Raw genomic sequence first — 17133 nt, 5'->3', positions numbered from 1 at the left:
TGTTCGTGAATTGCGGCCGTCAGGTAGTGAATCTGTCAAAAACGTTTCTTATTGAGCGCCTAGGAGGTGAAAGAAACATGTGTGTGAAAGTTTTTGACAATCCATAAAACAGTTGATGAGATCTCTTGATCAATCAGTGAATGGCATTTGGTAAATATGTTATAGATTTAATTGCTGAGGAAACAAAAGAATTCTTGTTTCTGTTTTTGTGTTCGTTGTCTTGTGAGGGAAGAATAGTTTCATTAGGACCCAGACGTTTTTTGTTCATCTTTAAAATCTTTCAAGCTTTCTTAAGAATGTTTTTCTTGGAGAGTTGTCTAAGCGCTGTTTGTTTCGTTGCCAATGATTACACAAGCAGCTTCTAGGAATTAACGAAGCTGGTTGGTGAATCTTATAGAGCTGCGCAATAATAACGCGAACTTTGTGGGTTTAAATCGCATACTGGCCATTTGTTTTTCTTGTTTCTACCTATAAATAAACATTGAATGTTTAGCTTCATATATTATTCGAACATAAAGTAGGAATTGCTTACATTATTTATGCATTTTTCTTGTTTGCAATGAAAAATAATTTACGGTCTTACACATTGTAACTTTCTAATATGTTCTGTTTCGTTGAGAAATTAATGATGAGAATCATTTATTTTCTGACATGACTCTGATCCACCAGTGTTCTAAATGGAAACGATGGAAAACTCTGACTATCAATACGTTTTTATTTCTACAAAACTCACTCTGTCTGTCTGTCTGTCTGTCTGTCTGTTCAAAAGTTTGTACACATTATTTCTCCCACACCCATTCTCGGATTAAGCTGAAATTTCGTACCATTATTTCTGTTACCTGACAACAAAAGAATCAACTTTAAAATATTAACCTATAAGTTTAACTATTGGTAATTAATTGTTTTGTTTCATATCTTGAACAACGGAAAGAAGTCTTACTTGACAAATACGGTGGCATACGTTGAATAAGTCCCCTGAGAACTCTTGAGCCCTGAGTGAATTTTTTTTTTATGAATTTAAAAAACGATCATGTAAACATTCACAATGATACGCCCGTCTTCCGTCCCTCTGTTACAACTGGTCCAGACAAGAGTAGGATCATAGCCACTGAGAAAGCTAAAAGCTAAACAAAAACAATTGGTAAAAAATATTTCTAATCGCACAGATTTATTAAGTTTGATTGACAATGTATGGAATGACAAGACTGATCCAAACTAAGCAGTGATTTCAAAAGATGTATTTAATATAAAAAGTCATTAGTCTTCAAGCTGCTATTAAGTTTAATTTTTCATTCGATTATTCATTTAAATGATTTGTCATTGATCAGAGTTTCTCAATGCATAAACTATATATGTGGTTTTATTAAATCATTTGTACTTAAAGTAGTCATAGATGCATGGGCAACCTTACTATAATAGATACTATGACAACTTTGAAAAAAATATTGATACAATAACACTTAATATAAGCTTTTTTTTTAAAAAAAGAAATGTATATGTTTTTCTTGTTTACAGTCATTAGTCATGCACATTTCACTGATGTGTCTAGTTAGAAGGAATACTTAATGGTTCTGTTCTTTGGATACCGTAGCGCTATGACTTCCATTTTTAGCGGCCCCCGAAATGGGAAAAGACGCTATTAGTTGTGTGTGGATTGTCTGTCCGTCCCAACTAATTCTCGTAAACTAGAAAAAGAGTGAAAATCCGACATCATATTTTAGACCATTCAAAGTTCTGATGCAACGGCTACTTTTTTCTTTTCTGAAAGCGAAAAATCTAATTTTTAAAATCACTTATGCAAGCAGTTTTTTCATAAAAATACACCACTTTTACAACTATTCACTATTAATAGTAACAAACACGGGAGACTCTTTAGTGGAGGAAATAATCGTCTGCCATATTTTCAACACATTTGTGCAAATGTTTTAAGTTTTTTTTGGTCAAAATTGTTTTTTAACATTCGTATTGCTAAGTTACGTAAGTTTTGTCATATTAACCATGATATTAACTAATACATTTGAAAATAAAAATGTTTACTTTTTTTTTTAAAGTGAAAAATCTATTTAGTTTGCATTTAAGTTGGACATAATTTAAAACAACAATTAATAATTAGTTTTTCATATTATCTCGAGAACTGCAGAGCTACTTGCTATTAAAGGAAAAAATAACATTTTTTTTGACGGCAATGTTTTCTTCTTGAAGCTTTGAATAAAAGATTCATTACAAAACAATTAGATCGATTAAATATTCATTATGAGACATCAGTTAGGCCAGGTTCACATCTTTACATGTACTTTCACCTATCCTTTGGTCTGCTGGACCGCTGGGGCACCACACAGGATCTGTAAACCTTCTTTCTACATTCTTCTCTGTCATTTGTCTTTGATAGAATTTCATTCTGATGTTCTTTCTGAAGACATTGAAACCTGCCTTTTTACCTGCCTGGGTGAACCACTTAGGGGGCCGATTTTGAGGTGTGTGCAAACTGTTTTTGTAGCCTTGTATTACTTAAAACTGTAGTGTTTGTTACTACTCTAAAGTCTGCTAGGGATACATAACTAAATGCTAAAGCCTTGTGTAATACTCAAGATAGCTTTGTATTTTAAAAGTTTTGAAATATGATTGGCTTTTATATCATATATTGTTATTTCCTTCTTGTAATGTATTACTTGATGATTTTAATTAAAAAAAAACTAATTGATAAAATTACATTTAATATAAGCTTTGTTTTTTAAAAGTATTTATTATGTTTTTCTTAATATTTAAAAAAAAATAAGGTCACATTCTACTTGAGTGTTTTGAAATGTGACATGCTTGACAAACAAGTTCTCTAAACGAGTGTGTGTGTTTCAAGTCATGGAAGAATCGAAACGTTGAGACCGGAAATCAAAGGTTACGACGCTCTTCTGAGTTTAAAATTAAAACCTACATTTCCAAATAAACTGACACGCTTCACTACGCAGATTAATGATGGTTTTCTTACAATCCTTGGCAAGATATCTTTCCTAGAAAAAAAAAAGAAAGAGAAGATTGGCTACTGTGGACATTACTACAAGTTTCTATATAGTATATACTTATATACAGTGCTTTTTTTATGTAAAAAAACATGTACCGGTTACTCAGTAGTTGATTGCCTAACTTTTAACTACTGTTGTGGCTCTTCCACCGTGTCATATACAAACAATGAAATAAACAGGAGGTAACCTTCAAACACCGGCGAAATGCCAAAACAATAAAGGTATGTAGTCGACGCTGATGTTGGTCAACAAATATGTTTAATGATCAAGAAGGGAATCGTCTGATGTCAACCAGGTCCGTAAACTACTTCTTATTCTTGCTGTGATAGGAAAAGTGTCTTGTCTCTATCAAATCCTAGAGCGTTTTTCTTTTTTAACAAACTGCACGTCATCGTCGCTAATTAAAACTTTTCCCCTATTCCCGAAACAAATAAATAAATCCTACTCATGTCATAACACTACTAAAAATTAATAATGTACGTTAAAATACAAGGAAAGTAATATTTTGTTCATAAAGGTGCCGCTACGCACCTGTACAAAAAAAAATCCCTGCTTATATATCATGTAGTAGGGGGTCGTTAGGACACCAATGTTGATTTTTGCTTACTCTCACTCTTATTTTATGATCTGTTGATCTCAATAATTTTCCGACGGACTGGGCGCTCAGCTCATCGTTTATATCTACATAATACCTCGCCTAGACTTCTGCTCCGTTTATGTAGGAGTGCTTCTGAAAGAATGTCTGTTCTTGTGAATGAATGAATGGCAATATCTTCAATTCCAAATGTCTTCTGCTCTTGTGAATGAATGAATGGCAATATCTTCAATTCCAAATGTCTGCTCTTGTGAATGAATGAATGGCAATATCTTCAATTCCAAATGTCTTCTGCTCTTGTGAATGAATGAATGGCAATATCTTCAATTCCAAATGTCTTCTGCTCTTGTGAATGAATGAATGACAATATCTTCAATTCCAAATGTCTGCTCTTGTGAATGAATGAATGGCAACATCTTCAATTCCAAATGTCTGCTCTTGTGAATGAATGAATGGCAATATATTCAATTCCAAATGTCTTCTGCTCTTGTGAATGAATGAATGACAATATCTTCAATTCCAAATGTCTGCTCTTGTGAATGAATGAATGACAATATCTTCAATTCCAAATGTCTGCTCTTGTGAATGAATAAATGCATGGTAATGTCTTCGAGTCGGATTGTCTGCTCTTGTAATGAGTCCATAAGCGCTAAGCTTTTATGACTTTGACTAAGCTCACCAAATCACGGAACTTTTGCAGACGTCTACATCGCATATGACTTTCGTTATAAAAGCAAAGTTCACAATACTAAGCGAAATAAAAGTGATTGGAATATTTCAATGCTTCTAGAGTGACCTAGAGCATTTTCAGTGAAAAGTGGTATTTGGGATGCTTTGACTTATGGTCGCTTGGCAGCCACAGCTCAGATCGAGTCAAATTACTGGTTTATATCAGGATTCCAAGTCAAATCTTCTCTAAACATCTAAAATCCTTTGTTACCTTTAACTTTTGTTTAATTCAAAATTTTAAAATCTATTTTTTTTTATTACAACTGCCAGAAATTTAAACTATACTCTTTAATTTTGGTAGGCAGGGGAAATAATTTCATAGTGTGGATCTAATAATGAAACAAAATATGTATTTAAAGTATGTGTAACACACAAATGAAACTCGCAGTGTTTTCAATGTTATTAAATAGAGTTTAATAGTACATGTACTTTTAAATATATTATGTTATTTATCAAAATACTAATACATTCATACAAATACTTCAATTATATCCACATAGTCTAGGGCAGTGATTCCCAAAGTGGTCTATATAGACCCCCAGGGGTCTACGAAGACTTTCGAGTGGTCTACGAAAGTGAATAAACAATTTGGGGGTCCATGAGATGTCCAAGGGGGTCTATGATAATAGATTTCATATAAGCAGGTCGTGACTTTAATTTTTACATCCCATTAATATAATTCTTCACACTATATATAATTTGTAACTTATAATCATTGAAATATTTATCCTGCTATTCAAACGAAAAATTGTTGTATTTAATTTCAATACTTATTAAAATAACTTAATTTTGTCTTCATGTAAATAATGTTTAACAAAAAGAAATGTAGACTGTCTAGCGTTGACTATATAAAATTGTTCATTCTTTCCTTGTCAACCAAGCGGTTACAGATTGCCTTTTTTATGACGATATGAAACTAATTACGCTTGAGGATAATCTGTGACAATATCACCCTGATAAAAAGATATAGATTTGAAAAACTTTTGAACATTCAAAGATAAAGTTCAGAATAGACCCACAAAATCTCTATTCAACATCATGTAGAGAAGATGTTGGTTTATGAGTCTTACAATATCTGTTCACTTATAGCAAAATAAGGGTGTGGTCGTAGTGGTTAAGCACTTGGCTTCTGTAATTGGGGTCCTGGGATCGAATCTCTGTGAATTTTGAATTTCAGGATTTTCAAGGCTCCCCTGAGTCCACCCATCTCTAATGGGTACCTGAATTATGTTAGTAAAAGTAAAGGCGGTTGGTCGTTGTTTTGTCCACATGACACACTGCTCGTTAACCGTTAGCCAAAGAAACAGATGACCATAACATCATCACAATGTCTGAAAGGGGAAATTTACTTATTTATGGCAAAATGCGGAAAACACCATAGGTTAAACATTGATTTTTACCAGCCGTTGTAGTTTTAAAACCTGTTTTACACAAACCCACATCTGATATTATTAAAAGAATTTCTTTAAACAACAATACAGTTCAAGGTTGCTTAGGTGGCATGAGTAATAAAATTAAAAGCTTCATATGTAATTCTTTGCAAACTACATATTTTTTTCGCTCAGCAGCGTCACAGGTTCTGACAGGATATAGTGGTGTGTGCTGCAAACTGCATTATGGTCGCCGGCTCCTTATTTTTCCTCAGGTTAACCCACAAAACCTTTCCCATGTTTGAGTTGCAAGACAGGAGAGTTTTGAATTCAGTTTTACTTCTACTAGGTGGGTAGCCAGCCAAGACTAATGAGCCCTTCATGCTCGAAGCTCACTGGTTTAGGCGACAGTCACTCGCCTTCGCTCTTTCTCCCGATAGTGATAACATCTTCGCGCGGACACAATATTTGAGCAACTCGTGAAACGTCAACAAATACACGAGAAACTGCTCTTTGCGAAAACTCTTACAATGATACTTAAGGCCATTGTGTTTGGAGATTCCAGCAATACATAATTGCTATTTTAATTGGTTTTGAATTTTATCAATAAAAAAGAGAGATCTCTAAAATCTCTAATATGTATCTTTAAATTACTTTTTCACTTTTCAACTCTCTACAGATAGAAAGTTGGAAGCGTTTTGGCTGAGCTGTAAAGTGCTTGGTTTCTGAACCGGGGGTCCCCAGTTTGAATCCTGTTGAAGACTTGGATTTTTAATTTCGGGATCTTTTGGGCGCCTCTGAGGCCACCCAGCTCTAATGGGTACCTGACATTAGTTGGGGAAAGTAAAGGCTGTTGGTCGTTGTGCTGGCCACATGACACCCTCGATAATCGTAGGCCACAGAAACAGATGACCATTACATCATCTGCTCTATATACCACAAGGTCTGAGGGGAACTTTACTTTTTGTTCAGAATGAAATTAGTTTAAAAAAAAAAAGTTGAATTTGCAAAAATTTGAAAGTTAAGCAGGGGGTCTACCGATAACCAGAAAACATGGCAAGGGGTCTACGAGACAAAAAAGTTTGGGAACCACTGGTCTAGGGCTTTGCCTTTAAAAGAATAACAGTAGAGTTCTGAATGTCTTTTAAAAATAAAATTAAATTTCAACTATAAACCATAAAAGTGACTTCCCTTGTACTCTGCAAGCAAAGGGAGACTAGAATATTAAAACCAGAGGCCACGAACTCGTACCGCGCTCGGGCAGACGTGAAATACAGACTGGGTGGGAAGCAGAAGTTGAAGTAGATCGCCTCCGCCGTGACCTTCCAGGCCCCAGTTTACCTCGGGATTCCCGACAGTCTAGATGTAAGTAAACTAGGTCAAGAATGTTACCGGTAGCCCTGGATGTTTCCTGTCCTCTGTCACACTTCCCCCCCCCCTCTCTCAATACGCCGTGTTAGGTAGTTCTCTTCTTCGTTGTTCCTCCACCCTCTCTCTCTCTCTCTCTCTCTCTCTCTCTCGTCCCTCATAGCAGAGACTGCCGTTTTCGAAATCACATAAAAGAAGTTGCTAACGCTAGCGAAAATTGAATGTTCTTGGTCCCGGGTGTGAGAGACAACTTCTTCCACCTACACCTCCCCCCCCCCCCCCACTCCTACCTATCCTCCTATGTATGAGAACATAAAGAAAGGGGGCTGGGCGGTTGTGCCCCATGTACGAGAGTTGAATGAAACTTGACTGTCAGGGTTGGAGAGTATACTCCAGTGGTCCCTTGAACTAGCTGAAGACATCCATATCAGCTGATCTCAAACTGGAAACTCAGTCATTCTTAAAGGAGACGTCCAGCACTCACATCTTTAAACCTTCGCATAATACAGTGTTTCTTAAAGTGGGGTACGTATACACCCAGGTGCAGGACCGGTCTTAGGCCACTGCAACCTATGCGGCCGCTGTAGGCCCCGCGCCAATTCCAGGCCTAAACTGAAATAAAACCATTATAATTTATTTCTAATAGCAAATGTTTTCGTGGCATCCGTAGTTTCCAGGGCCTCTTGGAAATATCCTGGAATTGCAAAATATAGGAAAATGTCCTGGAAATCTCATGAAATTATTAAAATCTCCTTAAAACTCTTAAAAATATCCTGAAAATAGATAAAATTGTCATTTTGTTTAAAAAATTGGAAATGAAGTGTTTATAAACTATGTAAAAGGTCAAACAAGTACACACAATTTTAAAATATTACAAAGCTAGAAAAAGATATTTTGTTCATTCTGAATATCAATAAAATTTAATATTTGACAGTTCAAGGTGCTCTATTGGGAGATGGTATTTTTGTGAGGGAATTATTACAAGAGGCTGATATCTTTTTCTAACTAACCAGTTGACGGCGCCTCAAATGACCCCTCGGACAAAACTATATTAACTCTGTGGCATTTTACTTCTCGAGAGATGACCCTTCCCGTTTGCAACTTTTCATGTGACTAAAGAGGCCAATCATTGATACATAACTGCTTGCCACAGGTTGAGCATCTGTAATCATCAGACGCCGCCGCATTTTCACCCTTCTTTCTACTTCTGATGTGTGTGCCATCTGCAATGCAGCCCCTTCCTTTAGGATTGCTCTCCAGTTTGCATCTATCTCATGCATCTTTCTCCCAACTGTTGGTGTCGATTTTAAAGAGCTTACACTTAACATAAATAGCTTAAATTGCCTTAAAATATCTGTACTATGTTACAAATAGTATCTATTGAGATAACCGAGTTATTCTTCTACAAAATTTTGTAGTCTTTTTTTTTTCTTGTAAATTGTTAGAATTTACAGATTAGTTTAGGTTAAATAATATAATAAAAGACTAGTATGTATTGTTGGATATTCTTTAAAACAAACGTGAACTGTTCGTGAATCTCGTTTAAAACGATATCCAGTTGTTTTGGAAAAAAAGAAATGTTTTCTTAAAGAGATAATGCTTTAATCAACGTAGCTAATGTAAATATAATTATAAGATATTTTACCAAACACATAGAAAAAATACTTACTTAGAATATAATAATTATTTAATAAAAATATATTAAATAGAAAACAATCATATGATGTTTTTTTTTTGTATTCCCCAAAATTTGATGATATTGAAGACCACTTGGCATCTTTCTGCCAGTATTGCCTGTGGCTTGATTGATCCCATTTCTTATTCCCTCCCGCCGATCCCCCCAAATCAAGACGCTACTGTAACATTACATTATTTGAAACCTACTTTTCAAATGACTCGATGTTTAACCAATCGCTACAATCCATTACAGTCACGTGACAATCGTTTTTGGTATCACTCTATTTTAAACTGCTTGACATCCTTTTAACATCTCTAGATAACAACAATTATATACCGCATATATATTTATGTAAACATGATTATAAATTTTAAACAAGGTTACAAAGACAGTTTGTGTGGAAGCACAAACTCAGAATCGGCCCCCGAAGTGGTTTCAATATTCAAAGACTAAATACGAGACACTATGTAATACAAAATATCGACAACTACAAAATATCAACAACTACAAAATATCAACAACTACAAAACTAACTCCGTCGATAGAAAGGGAGAAATGTGCGCGTGTCTAAAAGACTTGCCGATACTGTTGCATTGTTAGTTCGACTAACGACTTGATACCACAGGCACTGGCGGATCCAGAACTTTGGAGTTTGGGGGGGGGGCGATTTTTTACAAACCTTAACCCTAACGCCTAGTAAACCCTAACCCTATGCATAAACGCGCGCACAACATACACACACACGCGCGCACACACACACAAATAAAATGTTCCTTAACTCTTTCTCTCCATTATTATTTAACACGTTCTGATGGAATCAACGTTGGTATCGTCAGTTAGGAGAGAAAGAGTTAAGTCTTTAGCTAAGAACTTACATTACTAGACAAGACATCTCAGGGTTAAGGTTAGGGTTAGAGAACATTCTTATGTTATCTTATATAATACAGACGTTACTTCAAAAAAAGAAGATGTTAACGTCCTACGCGTCATGCATTTAGTCATGCATATTAACCAATGACTTAAATTCTGCCAAGTCACTGGTTTTCCTGGCTAGCGCAGGCAACCCATTCCATGCTCTTATAGCACTAGGGAAGTAGGAGTATTTGTACAAATCTGTCCTAGCATTCTAAACAAGCACACTCAGAGAGACACGCCCTTTTTCTTTCGTCATCAAAACACCACCATGTGTAGGGTACCTCGGACATCAGTTTGTGAACTGCTGAGCGCAGCAGACCTTGGAAGTAGAAGAAGAGGACGAAGAAAGTGCGGGGGCGGGTTTCGCCCGGTGCACATCTGTTTATCAATCTATCTAAATATGTCAACTTTTAAAGTTCGTCTTATGGTAAACAGTCACTCTTGAAATCTGAGAAATCATTGCCCGGCAGAACACATTTTGCTGCAGCGATCAATGATGCACCTCCCTTCTCTTTTTTGTGTTGTAACAATTCCTGCATTTGACATTCCTTTAGGCTCAGAATTTCAGATGTTGGGACCTTGTGCAAATTGGCAATGGAGCTACCATTATGACGAATTAGGAGCAAGCCATTAGGGTACCTGTAGTTAATAGTCGTCAGCTGATTTTACCAAATGGATGGCAGACAACTATACCGCTTTAGTCGTATTATACTTTAACATGTAAAACTTGAATCACTTCATTGTGAACAATACTAAATATAAACTTTTATTACACAAGAGACAAAATAGACAATGTTAACTTCAGAGATACAATGAAATAAATGTAGTAGCACTTTATTTTTAAAATATAAAAACAGTATTTGAACAAAATCCAACTTACTACTAAAACACGTCTTTCCACTCTGGCAATTTGGAGTCGTCTGTTCAACCCAAGACAGCTGACATCATTGTCTCTTATCTTGCGTCATTCACACTGCGTAGCTAACCTCTTCCCACATTTATTATCATTAAATTAGTATGCTAAGAAAAAGAAATGTTACTAAAGCAATATGATTATATTATCAATGACATTGAATACACCACGACAAGAGAATCCAAAACTGCATTATTTTTAATTTTAATATTTTGTTTTGATTTAAGTTTTTAAATATTCGATTTGAAACCAAAACTTTTGTATTTTCTTCATCTGAAACAAAACATTGTTGAAATATGAGCTGAATGTGTAGCCCAGCGGCAACTTGTTCATTAAGCTATCGGCGCTCTTTGCTGCTTGTAAAGTACATAATTTTGACAGTCCAAATATTCGTGATGATGGTCAGGGGGTTCAGGGAAAACTTCTCACAGCTTCTTGACCAGACACTCAGCATTTTCTAAAAGATTCGGTGGGAAAAAACAACAAACAAACTGGTAAAATTAGGATTTGAACCCAAACCACATTCTTGACAAATTTAAAAATCATTGCACGTGTTTGTTTAAGAACAAAATGAATAGCCTGTATGTGCTCTGTCAGTCTGTCTGTCTGATAGCCTGTATGTGCTCTGTCAGTCTGTCTGTCTGATAGCCTGTATGTGCTTACAACTCTGTCAGTCTGTCTGTCTGATAGCCTGTATGTGCTTACAACTCTGTCAGTCTGTCTGTCTGATAGCCTGTATGTGCTTACAACTCTGTCAGTCTGTCTGTCTGATAGCCTGTATGTGCTTACAACTCTGTCAGTCTGTCTGTCTGATAGCTTGTATGTGCTTACAACTCTGTCAGTCTGCCTGTCTGATATCCTGTATGTGCTTACAACTCTGTCAGTCTGTCTGTCTGATAGCCTGTATGTGCTTACAACTCTGTCAGTCTGCCTGTCTGATAGCCTGTATGTGCTTACAACTCTGTCAGTCTGCCTGTCTGATGTTGTACTTTACCTGCTGGAGTACTCCCCCCCCCTCCTTTCTTTTTCTTGTCTTACACGCACACTCACACACACTATCCTGACACAAAATTAATTACATCTTCATTAGAAACGTGCGTGTGTGTGTGCGTGCGTGTCTGTGTGTGTGTGTGTTAAATTTCTTGCCAGACGTCATGTGCATGTGGAATAACGTCACATACCGTCATGAGTCATGTGAAAATATGTAAAGGGCTGGGCCAGGCATATTCAAGTTTAAATAGGTGTCATTTTTTTTTTTTGGGGAGGAGAAGGGGGTCGTGGATTAACATAGACCAGCCTCCCAACAAATTGAAAGGAATATTTCAAATTTATATACATTTTTCACAGCTTAAGCTCTCGCTGTATCAAGCTTATATATATATATATATATATATATACTTGATCTATTGTTCTGCAAGCGAGACCTGAGAATACATCAATGGAAGAAAGTGGAGAAGAAATGGCCACCTGGCAAAATGAGTATGACCATTGCAGAAAGTCAAAGGTAGAGAAGAAATGCTGCCCTATTGGAGAGTCACATGACAAACATAGTCACTATGTCCCTACAGATTCTGAGTGAACTCAAGAGGAAGAAATTTGCGCCAATGACTTATCTTACTAAGCTCATACATTGCCTCCCTAGACAAAAGCCTTAGCTATTATACTATTAAACAGTCAGTAAAAGTCAACTAAGACCCAATGAAGCTTTTGTCACGTGGTTGGTTTGATATGTCTAGTCTTATTGTTATAGTCTAAATGCTGAGGAGGACACTTGTAATCAAACTGAATTTCCAGTGGTTTGGACCAATACAATCATCTTATCTTATATTAAATAAAAAAAATATGCTGATAGTATTTCTCTACTCTTGAAAAAAAAATGAAACTGATAAAAGCACTTTATTTTGAGTTCGAAGATTGTATTCCTTTGCTTTCTCCAGGCACGGCCCATTGCTCCGTGGTCGCGATTCGGCCTGACGTCGCGATGGTCACAATTCCGATCCATATACACCATTATTATTAGCGTCCTGTAAAAAGTTTGGACTAGGTCCAATTTATCGTCTTTTTGGGAAGAACGTCTGATACTTGAAAAAACAACAGAACAGAGAAACATGTTTCCACTGTGGCCTTGCACTTCTCTGTTTGGAACACAAGACCTCCTTCGTCTTTAACTCCGCGCTCTGTTGACTTACTGTCCCAGCAAGGTTCTAATTTGATTAACTGTGCATTTATGCAAAGGCGACATGCCATCCAAATTCCTGAATCACATGACACCTTTCTTTTGTCAGCGTGATCTTGGGCACATTTGTCTGCGTCTCGACCACGAAGTGCACCTGTCACTGGAATTGGTTATGGAATACAATTTAACATACATATTCGCTAAAACCTTTATATACTAAAGCATAACTATATAACATAAGTAAAAAAAAATATTAAACAGTAATGACAATGAAATGCTGAAAGTTTTGCGGAAATATTAATTAAAAAATCCTGCACCGATAGGACTTAGTTGAAATTGCAAAATGTAAATTAGAAATACCATCTAGTCAAGATAAAACAAAACAAATACATAGTTCATTTCTTGTCAGTTGAATGCATTGCACATTATATTCACAGTGTTTCTCAAACCTTGATTAGTGACCCTCTTCCCCATTCCCAAAGACAATTTGAAAAATACGTTTATACTCCATCGCTATTAGTTAGCTGTGGGGTCAAAGGGAGCGGGCGCTTCAATTCCCAGCGCAAATATTTTCGAGTATTTAGCTTCAAATATAAATTCTTGTCGTGTCTAGAACTCACTATTTCTACTAATAAAGGGAGAAAATTTCTATTCCAGTTGCACAAATTATAAAAGGTTGCGAAACTAGTCAGAAATGGCAAATAAACCACTGTAACACTTAATGATTGCGAACATAAAGTTTATTTTAACTTAAGATTAACGAAATATAATGGAACAACTCTTCTGCTTCTATACTATTCTCTAATCATTGGTAATAGCATCGTAATTACATGATTACTTAAATGTGGTTTATAATATTTGTCTTTGAAAAAAAAACAAATCTACATACTAAACACCACTATTGTGAGCGGATTGCGCCTCCTTTGATTTCCACACAAACTGTCTTTGTAACCTTGTTTTTTCAGTTTTTTTTTAAATTAAATTTTAGATAACTAATGAAACAACTCCTCAAAGAAAGAGTAGCAAAGTTTAAGCATGTGTATCTGTACATGTATACTGTGCTCATTAATTAGTTTCAACGAGTTGTTGGTTTTTCTTGGTAGCTCAGTTCATGCACAATTCACTGTTTACGGTAGCCCTTTCATTGTTTTTCCTCGTTCTCATTATTTTGCTGGAGTGTTCAGATGAAAATACCAATATACCAGATGAACTGCGCAGTGGTTTCTAAATCAGGGAGCTCTCCATATAGTTTTCTTTCAATTGGGGGTGTTTTGGGGCCAGCGTCTTGTTCGGGCCTCTTGGTAATGAATGCACTTTTGATGGACATGGTCAGCATTTTCTGTTGACACTCCACATGGGCAGATTTTACTGGTTCCAATTTTGAGCTTCTGGAACATATGTTGTCTCATTCTGATCTTGTCGGGATAGCTTATAGTAGGCGTCATCTTTCTTGTGATTCGGATGAGAGCTTGTCTATTTCTCATGTATTCTATTCACAATTAGTTTCTGCATTTCTTCTGGATAGAGTGCAATGTTTAATTGTGTTTTTGTTCTCCCCTACTCTTGGCGAGTGTGTCAGCCTTTTCCGTAGCCCTTTCAGACATTGCGATCTGTTTCTATGGTGGACGGTAAACGAGGGTGTCATGTGATCAGCACAACGATCAACCGCCTTTACTTCCCTAACGTAAGTCAGGTTCTCATTAGAGTGGGGGGGGTGTTGGAATCAAAGCCCAGTCTTCACCCAGTCTTCACCGGGATTTGAGCTCAATTATTATATGCCTCAATTGCCATTGGTTCGGAGGCCAAGCGTTTTAACACGCAGTTACCATAGCCCGCATTAACACTCAGTTACCATAGCCCGCATTAACACTCAGTTACCATAGCCCGCATTAACACTCAGTTACCATAGCCCGCATTAACACTCAGTTACCATAGCCCGCATTAACACTCAGTTACCATAGCCCGCATTAACACTCAGTTACCAATAGCCCGCATTAACACTCAGTTACCATAGCCCGCATTAACACTCAGTTACCATAGCCCGCATTAACACTCAGTTACCATAGCCCGCATTAACACTCAGTTACCATAGCCCGCATTAACACTCAGTTACCATAGCCCGCATTAACACTCAGTTACCATAGCCCGCATTAACACTCAGTTACCAATAGCCCGCATTAACACTCAGTTACCATAGCCCGCATTAACACTCAGTTACCATAGCCCGCATTAACACTCAGTTACCATAGCCCGCATTAACACTCAGTTACCATAGCCCGCATTAACACTCAGTTACCATAGCCCGCATTAACACTCAGTTACCATAGCCCGCATTAACACTCAGTTACCAATAGCCCGCATTAACACTCAGTTACCATAGCCCGCATTAACACTCAGTTACCATAGCCCGCATTAACACACTTGTATGTATTTACCGTTGATTAGGTAAAAACGTAGATTTTCGGACTTGGTCATCTGTTTCTATGGCCCACGGTTAACGAGGGTGTCATATAGCCAGCACAGCGATCAACGACCACCTTTACTTTTCCGCAACTAATGTCAGGCACCCATTAGACCTGGGTTGTTACTTCAATAAAGAAAATAATCACGTCCAACGCATTTCAACTGTTCATCTAGTCATGCAAGTTAATGAATCATTTCAACTGTTCATCTAGTCATGCAAGTTAATCAATGATTTCAACTGTTCATCTAGTCATGCAAGTTAATCAATCATTTCAACTGTTCATCTAGTCATGCAAGTTAATCAATCATTTCAACAGTTCATCTAGTCATGCAAGTTAATCAATCATTTCATCTGTTCATCTAGTCATGCAAGTTAATCAATCATTTCAACTGTTCATCTAGTCATGCAAGTTAATCAATCATTTCAACTGCTCATCTAGTCATGCAAGTTAATCAATCATTTCAACTGTTCATCTAGTCATGCAAGTTAATCAATCATTTCAACAGTTCATCTAGTCATGCAAGTTAATCAATCATTTCAACTGTTCATCTAGTCATGCAAGTTAATCAATCATTTCAACTGTTCATCTAGTCATGCAAGTTAATCAATCATTTCAACTGTTCATCTAGTCATGCAAGTTAATCAATCATTTCAACTGTTCATCTAGTCATGCAAGTTAATCAATCATTTCAACTGTTCATCTAGTCATGCAAGTTAATCAATCATTTCAACTGTTCATCTAGTCATGCAAGTTAATCAATCATTTCAACTGTTCATCTAGTCATGCAAGTTAATCAATCATTTCAACTGTTCATCTAGTCATGCAAGTTATTCAATCATTTCAACAGTTCATCTAGTCATGCAAGTTAATCAATCATTTCAACTGTTCATCTAGTCATGCAAGGTAATCAATCATTTCAACTGTTCATCTAGTCATGCAAGTTAATCAATCATTTCAACTGTTCATCTAGTCATGCAAGTTAATCAATCATTTCAACAGTTCATCTAGTCATGCAAGTTAATCAATCATTTCAACTGTTCATCTAGTCATGCAAGTTAATCAATCATTTCAACTGTTCATCTAGTCATGCATGTTAATCAATCATTTCAACTCTTCAAAGTCTTTACTGTATGATTCAGGCAACCCATTCCATTCTCTAATGCCGCTAGGGAAGAACTTGCACGACTTTGTTCTAGAGTATGGAATAAGAAATGTGTCAACTCACTGCAAACCGATACGATTTTACAAAGCTATCCAAATGTATTCTAAATGTTGAATGAGTTTGTGGACCAATTCTTTGTATGTGTGTGTATGTGATTTAGGATCTACTTGTTTCTCCCCCCCCCCCCCCCCGCAAAAAAGACACTTCGAATATTAAGTCCGCTATAGATAAAAAGACATAAATAATAGTGAATCAAACAAATGTAGCTGAAATGTTAGACCCAGAAATACACATTCACACACCAAACAGGCACATGTGGAGATTTTTCATAATTGTTTTCATGGTTATTCTAGCAGGTTGAAAATTAGGTCACAATGACCTTATCTACAAACGTCAATACAGACACACACACACACACACACACACACACGCATACATCAAAGCATAACTCTGTTTACAGATAGTTTCGAACTATTCCAGTGTTTATCACACCCTGATTTAGTGCTTGTTAACATTGATAAGAAGACAAAAACTTGTAAGATCTAGATCCTTTGTTGCAATGGACTGGTCTAAAGGAAAGTGTTGTTAGGATGGACGTCGTGCACCGCTAGTCAAACACGACATGCATCACAGACTTCATAGGTTGCACTCAATGCATCATTGGTCACAAATGACGTGTTTTAAAGCTTTATCAATAGGGCCGGATTATGGTCGTTTGACACTCCGTCATATGGATATTTTTCTT

This window comes from Biomphalaria glabrata, chromosome 6 (assembly GCF_947242115.1).
Source record: "Biomphalaria glabrata chromosome 6, xgBioGlab47.1, whole genome shotgun sequence".
NCBI lineage: Eukaryota > Metazoa > Mollusca > Gastropoda > Planorbidae > Biomphalaria > Biomphalaria glabrata.
Note: the sequence above shows the minus strand (reverse complement) of the source record.